This window comes from Solanum lycopersicum, chromosome 11, assembly GCF_036512215.1.
Source record: "Solanum lycopersicum chromosome 11, SLM_r2.1".
NCBI lineage: Eukaryota > Viridiplantae > Streptophyta > Magnoliopsida > Solanales > Solanaceae > Solanum > Solanum lycopersicum.
Window position 1 is genome coordinate 42,365,322 of NC_090810.1, and position 19,220 is coordinate 42,384,541.

The window sequence follows — 19,220 nt, forward strand, 5'->3', positions numbered from 1 at the left end:
TTATTGGTCCAAGTGTATTTACAACCTTTATATCTCAGGTCCAGCACACCTCAATTATTAAGGTAATTCCTCAAATGGTCGATTCGAGAATTATTTATGCTTGTCCCACCAAGTGTTTCTTTGGCATGTAGGACTTTGTTGAAGTCTCCTCTAATTAGCCAATTAGTTTTGTCAGTCACAACAATTTGGCAAAATTCATCATAAAGATTCATTCCCACGTTTAAATCTGAATTAACATAAAAAGCAGAGAAAAGCAATGAATTTAAGTTAGGAAGCACCTTCACCATCATATGGATCCCTAGGAATAGTTAGGCTATAAATTTTAACAATATCTTCCTTCAATGTAATGATGATACCAAGAGTCCACTCGCCGTAGATTGGATATGAGTATAAAATTTTAGAGTCTTCCTAAGCTGCTTATGGTTAGTCATTTTTTGTTTCTAGAAAAACCAACATAGCATGTTTATGGGTTTGAACCATTTCGCACACGTATGCTTGAACTTGGTACTCTGCCCATCTTGCATTCAAGCTAATGAATTGTATTAGTTCTTGTTGAAATGGTTGTTATTCTAGTGAGATGCTTCCCTTCTCTACATGGGTTGGTTCCTTCACATCTCTTAGTGGATTGAGGCATAGAAAAGCTTGTTCCGCCTCTTATTCATTCCTTATGTTTAAGGTGCATTAGGTAATTTTTTTGGGGCATTGGAACACAATTGCTATGTTGGTTGCTGCCTCAATTCTTTGATGAAAATTTCTCCAATGTTAACCTCCAGTATTTTTCTCCCCAAGCATTTCAACATTTCCCTCTAATTCTTTATTTATTTTCCTTGTTCTTACGTTGAGTTTTGTCCCCATTTTCTTATTTACTGTCATGCCTTTTGTGGGTGTTGTAGGTTTGCGCAATGATTTCTAGAGGTATCCATGGAATAAAAGTTAGAATCTTGGAACTGTCTAGGTATGACATAAGCAGAAAAAGGGTGGATGTGGAATGTCGGCCCTTTAACACACTATGGTAAAAAAAGAGATTTTGATGAAAACTCTTTGGAAAATTTTAATGAAAAAAGAGTCCGATGAAATAAAAAGGGGTTTAAAATAAAATGATTGACAAATCAAAGTTCAAGTTCTCAAATGAAAAAGGATGAAAAGAGCTTGAGAAGAGGTGGATATGATTGCAATAATTGCCACGACCCAGGGGTACCCCTTGGACATAAAATGGCTTATAGAACCCCGAAGGACTCCATACAATCCACTTAGATCTCATAACATACAAAATATAATAACAAGATCAAAACAATTATCCAAATCCAAAATAGTTTATAATAGAAAAGCGGAAGTCTAAAACACTTGTCTCATCACTGCTATCTAATACAATAGAATGAGATTCGTTCTAGACCATACATCATACAAAAGAGAAATACATGAAAGAAACTGAAATAATATAACTCCTTCCTCGAGGAATGAGGACTTACCAAAGCTCGGAAAATATATCATGTCAACCTCTAGCCACGAAATTGATAACCCTGACTGTCGAACCCTACATTTGAGGAAATGTTGGAAAGAGTTCGGGTTAGTGCAAAATAATATAACAAGTATGATAGCCATTCATAACATTTAAATCATGATATAAGGGATATTTAATTTCATGAGATGCAATTGACCAAGCTAAAACATGATGTAAGAGAGTCAGATAAATAAAGTTATAAAACCTTGGTCAAGGCATATCAGTTTTAAAACCTTTGAACTCATATATGATACTTGTTGAAGTAACCTTAGCTTATTATTAATGTGGGAAATTAGCCTTAACCGACATAAGGACCATGTCAGGTATAACATGATCTTCTGGTGTCTCCAACACCAAAAATAGTTGTCTTACTTGCCAAGGTAGAACCATGCACTTCAAGATTAAGTGGACCCACTAGCTAATAAACTTATGGGGGCACATAGTTAAGAGATAAGGAGATTACTACTAGAACCCCAAATCTATTAATGGATATCTTCCATCTCCTTCGATTTCTTCTAGGAACCCGACCTCTACTAATGGGGGAGCTTCCATCTCATTATCAATATCCTCAGTGTAAAGCATAAATCCAAAAGAATATTGATTTCTTACTTGACTTCATTATTCATGGACAAGTATCCTTGGACAACCAATCCAAGCTAAATCATTGGAATAGCTTCTTATCGTTAATTAAATAAGGTGAGGAAGCCTTTCGACCGAAAAATCCATTCTATGTGAGAAAACCTTTCACATCATGCTAGTATGTGTTAATGAAAATATTGTTTTACCACACAACATCATCATTGGACTTTACTCGCAAATCACCCTTTAAAATATTTACATAGATTGCATAAGAAAATGCACAAGTCCATAATTTACCTGTCGAGGTCAAAACCCTATTTCAATCATTATTACTTAGAAAACATGGGTTAGATATGGAGTTTATCATAAATTCATGTAAATCTTTCAATGCATGCTTAATTTCCCAAAACTCTTCCTTAAATATCAAAATCCCACATAATATGATTCATAAATTGAAAACATGGGGATTACACGGGTTTAAGGGTAAATTGTCATAAAATCATAGTATTTAATAAATTAATTCATATGACACCATAATTCAATCATATTTATCAATAATGCAAAAAATCCATGATAAATGATGTAAACCCTAAATTAGGGAATTCTAATTTTTGAAATTGAGGAATTTTGGAAATTCATGAATGGAAGGAATCCATGGATGAAAATTATCATACATTGAATCCAAATCCTCCTCCTCCTCCTCCTCCTTTGCCTTCTCCTTCTCCTTCTTCTTCTACTCCTCCTCCTCATCCTCGTCCTCCTTCTTCTCCTTCTCCTTCTCCTTCTCCATCTCCTTCTTCTTCCTCCTCATCCTTCTCCTTCTTCTTCTCCTTCTCCTTCTCCTTCTCCCGATCCTTCTTCTTCTCCTGAACCTTCTCCTCCTCCTCCCCCTTCTTCTTCTTCTTCTTCTTCTTCTTCTTCTTCTTCTTCTTCTTCTTCTTCTTCTTCTTCTTCTTCTTCTTCTTCTTCTTCTTCTTCTTCTAGAGAGAGAGAAATATTTTGTATATGAGAATTGATATCCTTTTGTGCATTTTGAAGAATGAAGTGAATTGGTTAATTTGGTGGTTTAAAGTACTTATATAAGAGTCTTAGTGAAGGATAAAACAACATAGTGTAAAAACTAATTAATTAGTAAAAATACCCAACTACCCCTAAATAGCTAGCACCGACCTTTAAACTACAGACCCTAGTTGACGGACTGGAATCTGATCTACGGTCCTTTTGAGTAGACCATCATTGGTCATAAGATATTTGAATTTGGGGCTTCAGACCACGGACCCTACTCACAAACCATGGTTTGACCAACGATCTGTTGGTCAAGCCATGGTTCTTGGACCTCATACGATTGTAAGGCACGCCAACCACGGACGACACCTTCAATATCGGAATCAGTCTCATCTCACTTTTTTATATACGGGGCGTTATAATTACTCCCCATTAGGACCATTTATTCTCGATGAGATTCAAGCTTATTCTAAGGGAAGAGGAGAGCAACTAACAACTCAACCTATTAATTAAATGCATGTAACCAAGGAGGATCGTCTCCAAGCTCAAACGTTCTTAAAACATCATAAGAGGGGTGAAACTAACTCTAACATCCCACTATGAGTGCAATACACGTATACAAGGAGGAAACATCAACTTCAAGCTAAGAATACTCAATACATCATTTGGAATTAGGATCCATATCTAGAAATCCTATATGCATAAATTTTTCAAAATTACTCATGTTAAAGGAGTAACTACTTTCTCCAAGATAAAACATGGTTAAGACAATATCATGGAGCTCATACACAAGTTTTTCTCAAAAATCATAGCTAAATCATGTTCTTTTATTCATATTATGAAATCTACAAACGAATCAACTAAATTCACAACAAATTAGAAATATTAATCATGAACATGCATCACATAAGGAAATAAAGGAGACACATAAAGCACATGACTCAAAAACAAAAGACAAACAAAGAGCAACTCATTAGCTCAAGCTAGAATAAGAGTAGAAGGAAAGAGATGAGGATACCAGGACATCATATCGATCACGGCCTCCCAAATAGAACACTCAAATAACTCACTCCTACACAACACTTTGACGGAAGATGTTTCTTTATTTCTTAACTTCTTAACTTGCCGGTCTAGAATCTCTACTGGAAATTTCTCATAAGAAAGACTTTCATCAACTCCCAACCTTTATAAGGGAACTATGGATGTCGGATCTCCAACACACTTTTTAAGCATAGAGACGTAAAAAAAACAGAATTTACTAATGCCAACTCATTTAGAAAATATAACTCATAAGAAGCCTTGCCAACATGCCTCAAAATCTAATATAGGCCTACATACTGGGGACTAAGCTTTCCCTTATTAAAAAACCTCATTACACTCTTCATGGGTGAGATTTATAGGTAAAACCAATCATTAACATCAAACTCTAGATCCCTTCTTCTCACGTCGGCATATGAATTTTGCCGGTTTTGAGTCATTTTCAACTTTTTCGTTATAAGCCTACCCTTATCTATGGCCTATTTTTCGAATATGGGAACTATTAGGGAAAATTCACCCACCTCAAACGATCCTATATGTGATCTACACCTCCTACCATATAAGTCCTCAAATGGAGCCATCTACACATATTAGTCATTCCCTTGTCTATTGTTGCTTCTGACACATGATTTTGCAGTAGTGTAAGGTTGATTATTCCACACCGCATTAGGCTCCATCCTACTAGTTTGGAAGCTTTTATGTGTACTCTCATTTGGTTATGGAATGAAACAATGGTAACTAACTTCCCAATAAATTATTTTTTAAAAGTTTTTCCATTTTATAATACTTTAAACACATACTTTTATTTCTTAGGTTTAACTTCAAGTACAGATAGAGTTTCATGTTGGACCTTGCTTGATGATGAAGAAGAATTGGATTCAAGCTGTAGGACATTTGAAATTCCATGATAGTCGATACAAGATATTGTTGCTTTTAGTCTTTTGTTTTAAGAATTGGTATTGGTGTAAGTTATAAAGATTGTTGATTTAAGTTATAAAGACTGTTGTTTTAGATTTATTATTTGGAGTCCTTATTGTTGTAACAGGGCATGGACGCATAGGGAGTCTTTCGATTTTGTTGAATGTAATTAGTAGTCTTTTGTTACTGTAATATCCAGGTTTGTGATTAGCAATCTCAATTCTTGAATTTTGTCATTTTGGTAAATTATGATTTGCAAGCTTAAGGATAATTTTAGCCATGAATATTTTTTATTTGTGTAAAAGAGTTTGTTGCTTATGGATTACAATATTACTACTAATTTAGTAAAGAAAGATAAGTATAGAATTTTCCCATTATCAATGAGTACAAGAGATATATGTTGAGGATTGGAAGGTAAAGTGCTAAAGAGTTTAAAAGTTATTGGACTTCATATGTGGAGTTCGATGGAAATATATGTTCATAATTATTTTTGGTGTTCTAAGTTCTCTGTATATAAATGTGCATATTTTTTTATTTTTTAAAAGCATAACAATGTGAGTTAAAAATGTTAGTGCTTTTAATGATTTTTATTAAATTTGATGATATTCTAGTCTTCCTGGTGTAAACATTGAATAGTTCATGTGATTTAAATAGGTCCAAAAGAACATTAAAACTATACATAGCGGGAACGAATGAGTTTATGTGGAACATGCAGGGTGGGGCTAGAAAATAACGCTATGAGGGGTGAGGTAAGACTTTGCAGGTTTAAGCCCCGCCCTTCCATTTTCCATCCCTAATCATATTGGTTTTATCCCTAAAACCTAACTGAAAATTAAAAAACTTAGTAGTGGGTTCCATACTTGGTGGACCATTTCTTTCCCCCTCTTTCCTTTTCACTATTTTCTTTCTTGACATTTTATCTTCAATTTAAAATTGATTCTTTTATTTACTGCCAAAATCCTCTCTTACATGCTAAATTTTCATCAACATTCAAAATAATATTTGTAACTTTTTATTTTCTACCTTTGTTCGTCCATATTTTACCACCATGATTTATGGATATTGATGTGTTTGTGAATATGTTGTCGGTTTTAACACTCAACTTTTACTTGTTTACAAGAGGCACATGGTTCTTTTTATTCATGATTGATATGTATATTTAAACTAATTTAGATTTGTACTTCATAAGACCAACAAGTGCTTTGTATTATGATTCTTCATGGATCAGTCGATTAGACAAAGAACAATATTCATCATAGGACAAAAGATTAGAATGAGGTTGATAAGTTTCTTATTTTAAAATTATATAGAAGTAACTTCTTTATTACATTTAGGAGTAGTTTTCTGAATAAATTTTAAAGCTTCTATAAGATGTCTTGTGATTTTGTCTTTCACAGCTAGTGAAATATCACAATAGTTTCTAATTGTGTGATTCTATGGTGAGTAAATTAAAGTGATCAATTGACTGACTAGTCTCTTGACACTACCTTACCACCTAAAACAAACATTTTTTTAAATTTGAAGAAATTTTAGTATGTAAGGAAGGATTTTGACAATATACGGAAGAACACATCGATCAGAAATTTGAGAAAAAAAAGACAGGAGAAAGAATATGGAGATGAAGAAATGACAGAAGAAAGGTGGAGGAAGAAAGGCTCCACCAACGGTGGGACCCGACGTTAAATTTAATGATATTTTACTTTTTTCAATTAGTTTTTAAGGCTAAGGATCGAAATTATCCTCTTTTATATAAATTAAGTACTACACTAATCTCTTTTGTGGTTTGAGGTATTATAATCACCTTCCTTATTATTACTATATTTTTATAACAAAACAAATTAAATTAACTGATAAATTATCTATAATATTCCAAAACTACTCTAATTTGTCAGTTTTTACTAGAATTTTAGCTTCTTATATATAAACACTTTCTCAATTGATAGAAGATTAAAAGAAATGATAAGTGATTACTTGATATTATAAAATAAAATTTCAAACTTCCTGGCATATGTACATCTATAAGCTAGGCCACATCTCTAGATTGCAACCATAGATGTAACAAATTTACCCTTGAAGCTTTACATGAAAAATCTATTTCTTAACCCTTTTCTCAAAAAGAAATTGTGTTTCTTAAATTGAATGGTGTTGCATAACATATATAGGGCTCATTTTCTAACTTTGTAACCAAAATATGTTAGAAAGTGATGATTAAATAAGATGAAATACTTCAGATAATAATCAAAATTGTCCTATAAATACAAAAGGATTTATTTGAGAAGATTCTTTCATATATTACTTCTTCTATTTTTTTTAACCTTTTCCCGGATTACATAGTACTGGCTACCAATTACGATAATAAATAGCAAAAGAATGAATTAACCACATCGTAATAAACTAAGATTTTTTCGTAAAAAAAAAACTATATGAAATCAACCTACATATCACAAATAATAATGAACTTATATGCAAAACATAATGTCATTTTGACATAATTTAATTACATCACTAAAAGTTGTCCCTCATATTATTCGAACCAACACGCTATACCCTTCCAATTATTATGTAACCATGCAATATTCTAATATAAATATAACCCCCTACTTATAAATCAAGAACATTGAGTTATTACTTGAATTATATCCGGAAGTTCTGTAATATATCCGGAATTCACTAATGTATTCAAAATTCATAAATTTCAAGGGATATTATAATTTGAAAAAGAGTAAGGAAATATTGCAATTAGCTTTTAAAACCATGGTATTTAGATAAATTATACATTATAATAATTAATATTGCAGGCGTGACTCATTTTATGTTCTTAATAAATATAAATAATTTTATTTGTTGGTAAATTAACAATAGTCTTCTTGATCATAGTGATTTATTGTTTGAGGAGTTTTTTCCTAACTACCATGTCAAGTGTTCAAGGTTCGTAAACCAAAGAAAATTAATGTGGTTAGACACTTTATAATACCTTTTTAAAAATTTTAAATAACATTCTATTATTTGATTACATATTTATTGTTATCTGTTTTTATTGTAGAAAACTGGAAACTTGTTAAATTTATATATTTGAATAGGAAATTATAATTTTCAATTAATTTACCTTAACACTATTGAATTTTATGCTTGTAATGAACTCGAATATAATTGCCATTAAAATATTTTAAACTTTATTTTTAAGTAATAAAATATTGTTTGCATAGCCCATTTTATGTTTTTAGTATATATAAATAATTTTACTTGTTGATAAATTAATATCACCCTTCTTGATCATAGTATTTCACTACTTAAAGATTTTTCCCGGTTCAAGGTTGGTAGAAGTAGAATAATCAACTATGTAGGTATCTAACAACCTTGAAATTTTGGTATAGTGGTCAAGAGAAAACTCTTCAACTAGTGAATTATTATGATCAAGAAGGCCGGTGTTAATTTACCAACGAATAAAATTATTTATATTTACCAAAAATATTAAATGGGGCATTGAGATAATATTTTATTACTTAAAAATAAAGTTCACAATATTAGTGGGTCATGATTATATTAGATTTAATTAATACTAGCACTATAGATTTATCTTAATAATTAATACATACAATTAAATTTTGAAACAATTAAATTATTTGATAATTATAAATGTTCACAAGCAAAAACTTAAATTAACTGAAAATTAATGTTCCTATTCAAATACAACAAAAATAAATTTGAAAAGTTTTCAAATCTCTTCAATAGAAGACAAAATACAATAATTTGTAATATAATAAAGAAAATATTCTTTAAAAAAATAAAAGGAATTATAAAATGCCTAATTAAATTAATTTTATTTGGTTTACCAGCCTTTACCCTTGACATAGTAGTTGAGAAAAAACTGCTCAACCAACAAACCATTGTGTTCAACAAGACTGGCGTAAATTTACCAACAAGTACAATTATTGCCAAAACATAGAATAAGTCATGCCTACAATATTTATTATTAAAATAAAATATAGTTTACCTAAATCCCAAAGAAAAACATATAATATATCATTATGATTATAATTATCCTAGATTTATCATTTTTAGTATTCATGTTGCAAAGAATAATATTTTAAAAAAATAATTAGGTTTCATCAATAGCCCCAATTAATTAGTTAACTGTCTCTATCATAAGAATTAGATTTATGGACCTCCTTTGTATAACAAAAAGAAAAAAACTAAAACTAAGTTAAAAAAACATTAATCTTTTTATTACGTCAAAAAAGTGAAAATGGTAACTCCTTTTAATTTCTTATGAAATTTAGTGAAGCACTGAAATTTTGTTGAAACATATGAAGAACAAAATATTTGTAGGCCTATTCATTTGGGCAATTAAGATATTTTGAAATTAAGTATATATAAATAATTTTACTTTTTGGTAAATTAACATCGACCTTCTTGGTCATAGTGGTGGACTACTGAGGAGTTTACTCCTGACAATTAGGTTAACAGTTCAAGGCTGGTAAAAAGAAAAACCTAATAATATTGGGGTACTCTATAATATCTTTTTATTCTTTTTAAAAAATAGCAAAAAACAATAGTAGTATGTAATCAAAGAGAAAATATATATTTATACAAAATTTTTGAAAAAAGGTATTTTAGAATACTTATATTAACCAATTTTTTATTCGGCTTACCTTAATTGAACCCTTGACCCAGTGGTCAGGAGAAAATTGGGTAAAGGGTTTAATTCGAGTTAGCCGAAGAAAATCATAGGTTAATATGAACTTGTCCAATTTTATGATCTATCCATGAGTTCTTGCATTAAAGGTTTTAAATCATTGTATATTGATTTAATTGTTGTTAATTAGAACCCATGTAGTTGATGAAACCTAGTTTTTGACTACTTTGTGGTTGACTTAATATTGACTTAATGCTTATGAATTCTAGTGTAGTTTTCTATGGGATATTGAATTATGTAAGAATTGTATTCAGTTGATGTATAGGTTGTCTTATATTGAGAAATCTATATTGAATTTACCTAGATTCATTAAGTATTATAGTTTTTTTATTGAATTGATGTTCATGGCCATGGGTAAGGTCTTTTTGGTATTGAATTGGATGATTTAGATATGGATTGAAGTGGTTAGAATGGATTGGTGGTGCTCTGTCCTATTTATTCTTATTTTATATATTGTAGTTCTTAAAATAAGTTGTGATTGGTATGGTCCACTTATGGTGGCGGTGCTATGTGAATGATTTGGCCTTGTCGGCATTACTTTATGTATTACGATAATCATGACCTTGTCCGCAAACTACTTGAAGTATTATGATGATTTGTTTAGTTGATTTATGTGAAGTATGATCATATTCATCTACTTGTGATTAAGTGAAAGTATGTTTTCTTCTATTTATATTAGGCGATTAGGCTAGACTACTATGTCATTATGTGTGTAGTCTTAGAGTTGATGCATGATTATTCCTACTTGACTATATGAGTCTATGATGGTTATATTGCTGATGTTATAGTAGTGTATAGGATAACTTATAGATGATAATGGTTATTCCTATGTGCTTCTAGAATGATATGTAATATATGCTAAAGTGAAACATTCGTGTGTCTTGTGTGGTAGACTTGTGTCCCTTACTTGATACATGCTTGAATGTGAATATGAGATATCTTGACTTAGGATGATAAATTCTCTTAGTCTTGTATGCATGAATGACATGAGACCTTTAATGGTGCTAAGAAGGCCATTTAAATGAAACCTTGAACCTAATGGTAAGGTTATGAGCCTTGAAGTCGAAGCCGTAATGGTATCCTTATTGTAATGAATGACGGACTTAGGGTTGGTTGGCTGGAACGACATCATATCATCCTTAGGAAAGTCATTAAGCTATCTTTGTCGCCATTTTAAGGAAGCCCTAGGGGACCTCTTTGGTATGGTGAATGTGATTGAGTTATGAACTAGATATGGAATCCCTTCGTATGATCCTTTAATGTAAATTACTCTATGAAAACAAAGGCTAGCACCGAGTGAGTATGGTAAGAGAATTAGTTATAGTTAAGAATGAGACTAAAGTACAACAAAACCCTTCATATTCCTTAACTATGTTACTACATGGGATGCGTCCAAGTTCTACCATTGGCAAGTAGAACACCCTCCATCGGAGTAGGTTACAACTCCGGGTTTCATTTTTCGATACCATTGTCTATGTCTCTTATTGCATGTTCTCATCATATGGGATACCTACTTGTATTTGAGAAGTTCAATGGAGTTTAGGTGGTTGTATGAGATGCTATCTAGACATTGCACAATAGGCTTTGAAGATGTTAGTAAGAGTCCCTAGGTGTTCTCCAAAACGATTATTTGAATGTCCTTATGTTATGAATGTATCTTAAATGAACTAATGAATGTAATGACTTGAGTTAAGAAAACATGTTAAATGAATAAGTACTTATGTAAAGTAATTAACGGTTGTCTAGTTAAGGTGTGAAGAGGGCATAGGAATGGCCACTTCGTATCTTACATATATAAGTCTTAAGAATGAATCTAGTTAGGGAAGTTGGTTGATTCTGTAGACATAATCCAAACTTAGGTAGTCTTAAGGATTACTTAGGTAATTTTGAAGAGGTAAAACATGGACATTCTCTTCTTTAATTACTTGAGTAGGTCTTTTGATAACCTTTGGGAGGTGAATGTCATATTCTATAAATGCTGTTGTGTTAAAAGAGAATGATCTTATCCTAGGTAGTCTAAAGGATCTCTTAAGTGTGTGCGAAAGGTATTGTATGGGCGGTCGCTTCACAGCTCACTCAAGTGAACCTTAGAATCACCTTTAGTAAGAGAATTTCATGTTTATGTGATTGGTGTATTGAAGTGTATATATCTCATTATAGGTGGTCTTAATGATCATTTAGGTGTGCCTAGAGAGGGTGTATGTGTGGTATCTTTTTGTCTTACTTAAGTCAGTCTTAGGATAGCTTTTAGTGGGAGAATTACATGCTAGAAAGTGTTCTATGTGAAGTTGATAGACTTCACTCTAATAGTGAATTAAGTCAATGTAAAGTGACATGGGTTTACTGTAAAGTTGTCCTTAAAAATGTGATAAATTTATTAAGTGTTATCTTATGTGATTCTAAGGTTATAATGTTGTTCTTATGCTTATGTTATGATATTTAAATCAAAAGATGCATATTTCCATTAATGTCCATTTTCACGATTTTCATACATTATTCCATATTTAGTACAACTGTTTGTACTAATTTCATACTTTTATATATCTTTAAAGTGATTCATAGGTTAAGGTGCTATTGGGAGCTAATCTTGGATTATAGGATCGTTAAAACAAGTTGAAGTCTGTCCTCATTGAACTGGAGGGCATAGATGTATTTTACTTCTGTTATTGAAGTATTGTAATAGACTTAGTAGTACTATATTTCTATTGTATGGGTCGTGTCCCAAAGTACTCTTGTGTCTAAGATTTGATGAAATGAAACTTAGTATTTTCTATGGATTTTATATGAAACATATTTTTAAAGTCTATTAGAATGTTGTGAATTTTTTTAAATCAGCACTACTTTTAATATATATATATATATATATATATATATATATATATATATATATATATATATATATATATATATATATATATATATATATATATATATATATATATATATATATTTATATATATGTATGTATATATATATGCACAAACATCGAATGATACGAAAAGGATTGTAGAAGACCTCCGAGAGGTCAAGTATGCCGATTCCACTCCGAGAGTGCCAAATCTTCTAGGGTGTGGTCTTGGGATGTGAGAATATTACTTTTTCCAAAGTCAAGATACAGGAACAATGAAATTTTGAAGTAAATATGGGCATGCAGAATATTAGGGGCAATGTAGTGATATTGTGGAGTCAACAAAAATTATTTTGGAAGAAACAGAAGACGTTACAATGCAGAGTCAACAACAAAGATAGAAAGACGAGCAACAAAATATTTGTTCATTTCAAAAGAAAGTAGATACAAGCAATCAGAGTTCTTCAAATAGATATCATAGTGGGTCAAGTGAGAAGCACATGGACGAACAACATCAACTAGGCACAACAGACGATAAGATAGAGGGTCAAGCCAATAAAGGATCCAACCATAACAAAAATGAAATCGAGGAGCATGGGCAAATTAATGGTTCTTCACCTCACAAGGTCTTATATGACATTGTATCTCATTTTATAGTTGAGGATTACCCTGAGAAACAAGCACAATAAAGCATTTTAGATCACGAAAAGATAATACTATGAATAGTGAAGGAGTACATAGTGTAGAATATGGAGATAAAGTCAAAGAAAAATCAATAAAACAATCAAATTTGGAAAGGATGGTGGCAATACAGTAAATTGTCAGCCTACCAAAACATTGCCAAAGAGAGGGTTACAAAAGAATAAGTCTCATTGAAGTGTTTCTTTTGGAATATTAGGTCAATAAAGATTCAAAAAACATTTCACAGAATTCAAATGCTGAATAGAGCAGATAAATTCAAGTTTCTTGCTTTAATATAACCTTTTAAAAATTCCAGTCACATCAGCAAATATATAAGGAGATGTGGGATGGATTTTTCCAAAGCTAATTGTAGTGGAATTTTTTTTTCGAAAGGAAGGTAACTAAATGGATATGTAGTGGATTTATTCAAATAAATTACACTTAATCTTAATGATACTCATTTTAAACAAAGCTTCCTATATTGCTGTAGTTTATGCCAAATGTGATAGCTTGTACAGATTGCACTTGTGGGAGGATCTATATCGATTGTCCAATTCCTACATTTTGACATGGATAATTGGTGGGGATTTTAACAAGGTATTGAATGACGACGAGAAGATTGATGGGGTCATGTGCAACCAGGTGATACTGAAAAATTTACCAATTGCATTGGATTTTGCACAAAGGTAATTTACAAAGGTAGCCAATTTATTTTGTGGTAAAGTAAAGCAGTGGATGATTACATTTTTGAAAGGTCTAACATAATCATAGAAAATTTATACATGCAAAATTTGTTTAATCAACTGAAAGTCGATCATCTTTCAAGAAGTGGACCTAGACATGCCCTTGTACTTCTATCTTGTGTAGAAAATTTGGTAAATATCATTAAAACCTTAATATTCTTGAATTTTTGGGTAAAACGTGAATCATTCAAGCGAGTGGTTGCTCAAACTTGGTTAGGTTCTCAACTTTAGAACATTTTCTTTGATTTTATGACAAAATTTAGAAAAAAAGTGAAATTTGTCTAAAGTCATGGAGGAGTGAGGTGCTTGGTGATGTTTTCAAACAATTAATTATCAGGGAAGACACTGTCAAATCCAGTGGGAATAGAGAAGTAATGAAGAAGGCACAATCAAGATTTAAGAAATATCTACACTATGAGGAGAAGTACTTGAACAAAAAAGTTGAAACTATGTCGTTCGAAAAAGCAGTCAAAAATACTATAATCCTTTACAGTCTAGTGAAGAGAAAAAGGAAAAGATGAATTTGACAGATAAAGAACAGATTTTTGGTGAAGCTGTTATGTTTTATTTAACACGGTTTACCCAAGAAAAGGAGCTACAGAGTTTTCTCTTCGAAACCACATTCAACAAATTCCAATCAAAGAGGATAATGTTTCTCTTAACATTATTCCTACACAGGAAAAGGCGAAAAATATTGTATTTAGTCTTTGCGGGGATAGTACAAGTGATCCAGATGGTTTTACATGTCTTTCTAACAGTATTACTAATACTAACCTTGTGTCCCTAGCTTAAAAAGTAATCCATACTCTTTCTCTGATCTAAGGACTAAATGATTGAGTAATTTCATCAATAAAGTATTTCTAGGGTGGTGCATGAAAGATTGGAAATGGTAATCACAAGGTCTCTCCTTCCCATCTAATAGTGATTTGTAAAAGGAAGGAAACTTATTGTGAATATTTTGCTTACTCTTGAAAATTGCAATTAATGTCACCAAAAAGGGAAAATCAACCAATATTATTTTAAGCTTGATATGATCAAAGCTTATCACAGGGTATCGTGGTTTATTTAGATGAAAGTCTTAAGGAAAATGGGATTCTCTGATAGGTTTGTTGATATCATCTGGAGGATTATAGCTAATAGTTGGACCTTTATGTTGGTTAATGGGTAGACTAAAGTCCTCTTTCACTCTACCACGGATTAAAACTGGGGGACCCTTTATCTCATGCTTTATTTATTCTCATTGCCGATGTTTTGCCTAGGGCTTTAAATTCCTTATTTGATGATAGACAATATATTGGTTATGATGTTCCTAAATGGAGTGCAAATCTTAATAACCTGGCTTATGCAAATGACATAATTATTTTTTCTGTCGCACAAGAAAAATTCTTTCAAATAATTATGAAGGTATTGGACATATATGACTCTCTATCGCGGCAGTTAATCAACAAAGAAAAAAGTTATTGGTACATGCATTAGAGTACTAGTGCACAACTAGGAGGTTTAGTTGATAGATGTGCTAGTATATGGACAATTTCCAATCAATGATTTAGTTTTTCCTATCATTCATGCTAATAAGAAAAAGAGTGATTACAATGAACTCATCAAGAGGTGAATAATAAGCTCCAAATATGGAAAGGAAAGATGTTATCATTTTGTAGTAAATATATGGTAGAAAAGTATTAGGATATGCCAACAATAACTACGAAAATACGTAATATTGATAAAATAAACATGCCTTTCTTGAGGATGATACATCTATAAAATTGATTAATTGCGGCCACAAGTTTTAATCACACAGTTTTCTATTGAAACAGAGGATAATTTTCTTTGTTATAGATTTTCCTGAAGTGACTTCAAAATACGTAGTTACTATGCCACCTGGTGAGAGTTTAAGGTGTACAATGATAATAGTCTTGGGCAAAACTATGGGTGAATCTCTTTTCTATTCTAACTACTTCTATGTGAGTTTTTCATATGTACGGGTAACATTTACTAATTGGTAACTGTTTTATTTTCTAATTTCTACTTTTAATGTGTGGTATTTTTCTCTTAGAGGCTTAGTTTATCAACGGATACGAGCAAATTAATATGTAATAGTGATTAGTTATATGCTAATTTTAGCACTAGTATATTAGAAAATTAGGTTCAAATCAAGAACCTTGATTTTCTCATTTGATGTGTGATATTAGATTCTATGAGGATGATTCTATGGAAAATTAACAATAGGGAAAATATTTCATTCTACTTGACTACTATGTTATGGTATTTTTTCTGGGCAACAGAGGGCTTGAATTTAAGCTCATAGATTTACAAATCTACTATCAGAAAGCTATAATTCAAGAAATCTGGGGTAAGGAACAAATATCTTCATAGTAGCTTATCATACATAAGAAAGCTCTAGATTTGCAAGTAAAGAACACAAAAATCAAAGTTGAATGAGTGAGAAAGTCACCTGGAGTTAACATAACTAGTGAATCTCCGAAGGAACCATCTGGTCTTGTCAACTCTACGGATGATTGTCGTCGATCATGAGGTCACGATAAGGTCGACTAATGAAATTTCACTTAACCTAGTTGTCTTCTTTCAATACAATCATTTTTTTTGTTTTTTAATTTGCTTTTATTAAAAAAATTCAATTATTTGGGATGGGCCATCTAAGGCTTAGTCCATATTGAATAATTTCTTTGTATATATGAGGCCCGCGAGCTTCACCCCTTTAATTAAAAAATGAAAAAAAACAATTTACGATGCTGATTAAGAAATACTCATTGAAAATATTTTATTCATTATTCATTATTAGTAACCCCTTTTTGAGTTTATTCAAATAACACCAAAAATTGCCTTTTAGTTAAAAAGGTAGTTATATATATGATGTCATAGACGATATAAGTTTAGTGTATGTACCCCCTTGTAAGTGGGCCCATAATTAAAGAGTGTTGCCACACATCCTAGCCTTGCATAATAGGGTTAACAAAATGAACATTTCTAACACGCGATTTTCCTAGTATATGCTTACAAGATATTGGGGTAATTAAAAAAATCTCATTTTAGTTCCGATTTGGATTGTCTTATTTTAGGTGTTTTTAAGCCAAAATAGCTTTTAAGTAGTTTTGAAGGGTTAGGGCAAAAATAACAAGTGCTTCTAAGCACTTATATTTAAAGCCAAAATAAAAAAAATAAGTCAAAAGCCATAATTTAAAATACTAACTTATGGCTTTTGCCTTATAAGTCATAAACAAAAAGTCAAACAAAACAGGCCCTTAGTCCTTCCTTCGTCAACTTTTCTGCAACCATGATTTGTTTTGTTTCTTGTAGATGTGCATCAATGCTAGTGTGCCAAGCATCTGTATTAATGACATGCACTCTAAAATTAAGTTAGTGCAAGATATATAATCTTTGTCTATGCAGTTAGCGATGTTTGAAGAGTCAATGTTGATGACTAAGAGGGATAAGTTGTGATCTACTCCAAGTTTAAGGCCCATTTTTAGGGTCTGTAGTTCTACCATGGCCACAATTGTTTTTGGGCTTTAGTTGCTGAAATCTAGGACTTAATTTCCATAATGATCTCTAAAACATCTCCAATTTCTCCCATACCAAGATGTTCTTTACCACCCTATTGATGTTGAGTTGATAGGCCCCCCTATCAGGGGGTCCCCATTAAACATGGATGGTGCTCTTCTTAGGAGTGGATTTCTTTTTCTATACCACAACTTAGTGATATTCGATGCTTTTACTGATAGTTTTGTCGTTGTCGATATAGTGTGTTACCTTGTTAAACATTATACTGTTCCTTGTAAGACAAATATTCCATAAGAAAAATGGTGAAAGGGTTTTCCAATTGATGTTGTTGTTGAAAGTCTTATTCCTCACGTGGCTCCAAAAGAGGATCCAGTTAATACTGTTTACATTTATGGCCTTTATATTCTTATTGTTTCAAATAATGTAGTGCCAAAAAGTAGTATCATTAGGGCATTGAAAGAAGATGTGGTTGATATCTTATTTTGAGGATCTATAACAGTGGAAGTGTGGGTTCACATTGAGACCTTTTGGTGGCGGGATTGACTGGTAGGAAGTATCCTATGTTAGAAGAGCCAAAAAGGTTTTAGTTTGTCTTGGGATTTTTGCAGTCAAGATCCAGAACAATAGGGTCCCTAATATTTGGGTCTAGCTCAAACTATTGTTGGTGATGATTTCATAAGCACTAACAACAGAGAAAATCTCATCGGTAATAAGGCTTCAAAATAGGGAGTCTTTTTTGGGGCTATTGCATGGGATGTGGTAGTCACTAATGGAAGCTTTGTGATCCTCGCTAAGATTAAAATAGAGGATTTCAAAATTCCACTTTCCATTACGATCTTAGGCATATTTATGCGCTTAATAACCAGGTTATTCCATATATCTAGGTAAGTTTGAGAGAAAATTCCTTATCGGTAGTACAATTTTTTAGTCCAATTATAATTTATCCTTTAACCAATATGATTAGATGCCACAGGGTGAAAACCATGGAAAAGGAGTGTAAAATGACACCATGCATGGGGTTGGAGAAAAATACTCAAAATTGCTAAGGAGAAATGGCTAGGAAGCTGGAATAATACATTGTGAAGGAGCACCTCCCCGATGCGAAGCTGAATACAGCATGTGGAAAACTAATTTGACAAACTAGTGGAATGTGTGATGGACACGCATCGCGGTGTTGGCTCATGATATTTGAAATTTTAAGGGTGTAGACCTGGACCCTAGATTTGCATCACTTGTTTTACTTCACACTATAGCCAAATTATTTTATGGTTATTCAACTTCTAGAAAATGGTAAAACATGATTTGGGTGATTTTGCTGACATTCCCTAGGATTTTCTTCTACTTTTTTGTATTGGTAAACACTTGTACGATCTTTGAACATTATTTGATGATGTTACATACTATAAGTAGCGAAATTCCCTTATTCTAGGGTTGTATTTACGATTAATGGCTTAATGGTGTTTATTTCTAGCATGAGATGTGTTTTCTTATGATTTATGGTTGCATTCTTGTTTAACTATTTTATTGACTAATGAACATTAAAATAAACTTATAGTCCGCTCTTGAACTTGGAAGACGAATAGAGAGATAAACCACATAATGTGGAAAGCATGGTCATTATAGGGTAAAACTTAGAGTGTTTAGTATATAGGATAGGATTATATGTATATGTGGCATTCGATTAATGTGAAA

At 31.9% G+C, this 19,220-nt stretch overlaps 1 long non-coding RNA gene across 1 annotated transcript; it reads left to right on the plus strand.

Moving 5' to 3' along the window:
• Nucleotides 1-18,223: 18,223 nt before the first annotated feature.
• Nucleotides 18,224-18,998, plus strand: LOC109118937 (uncharacterized). The gene is made up of 2 exons (XR_002026113.3): nt 18,224-18,412; nt 18,493-18,998. It is a non-coding gene; the product is annotated as an uncharacterized lncRNA (long non-coding RNA).
• The last annotated feature ends 222 nt before the right edge of the window (nt 18,999-19,220 follow it).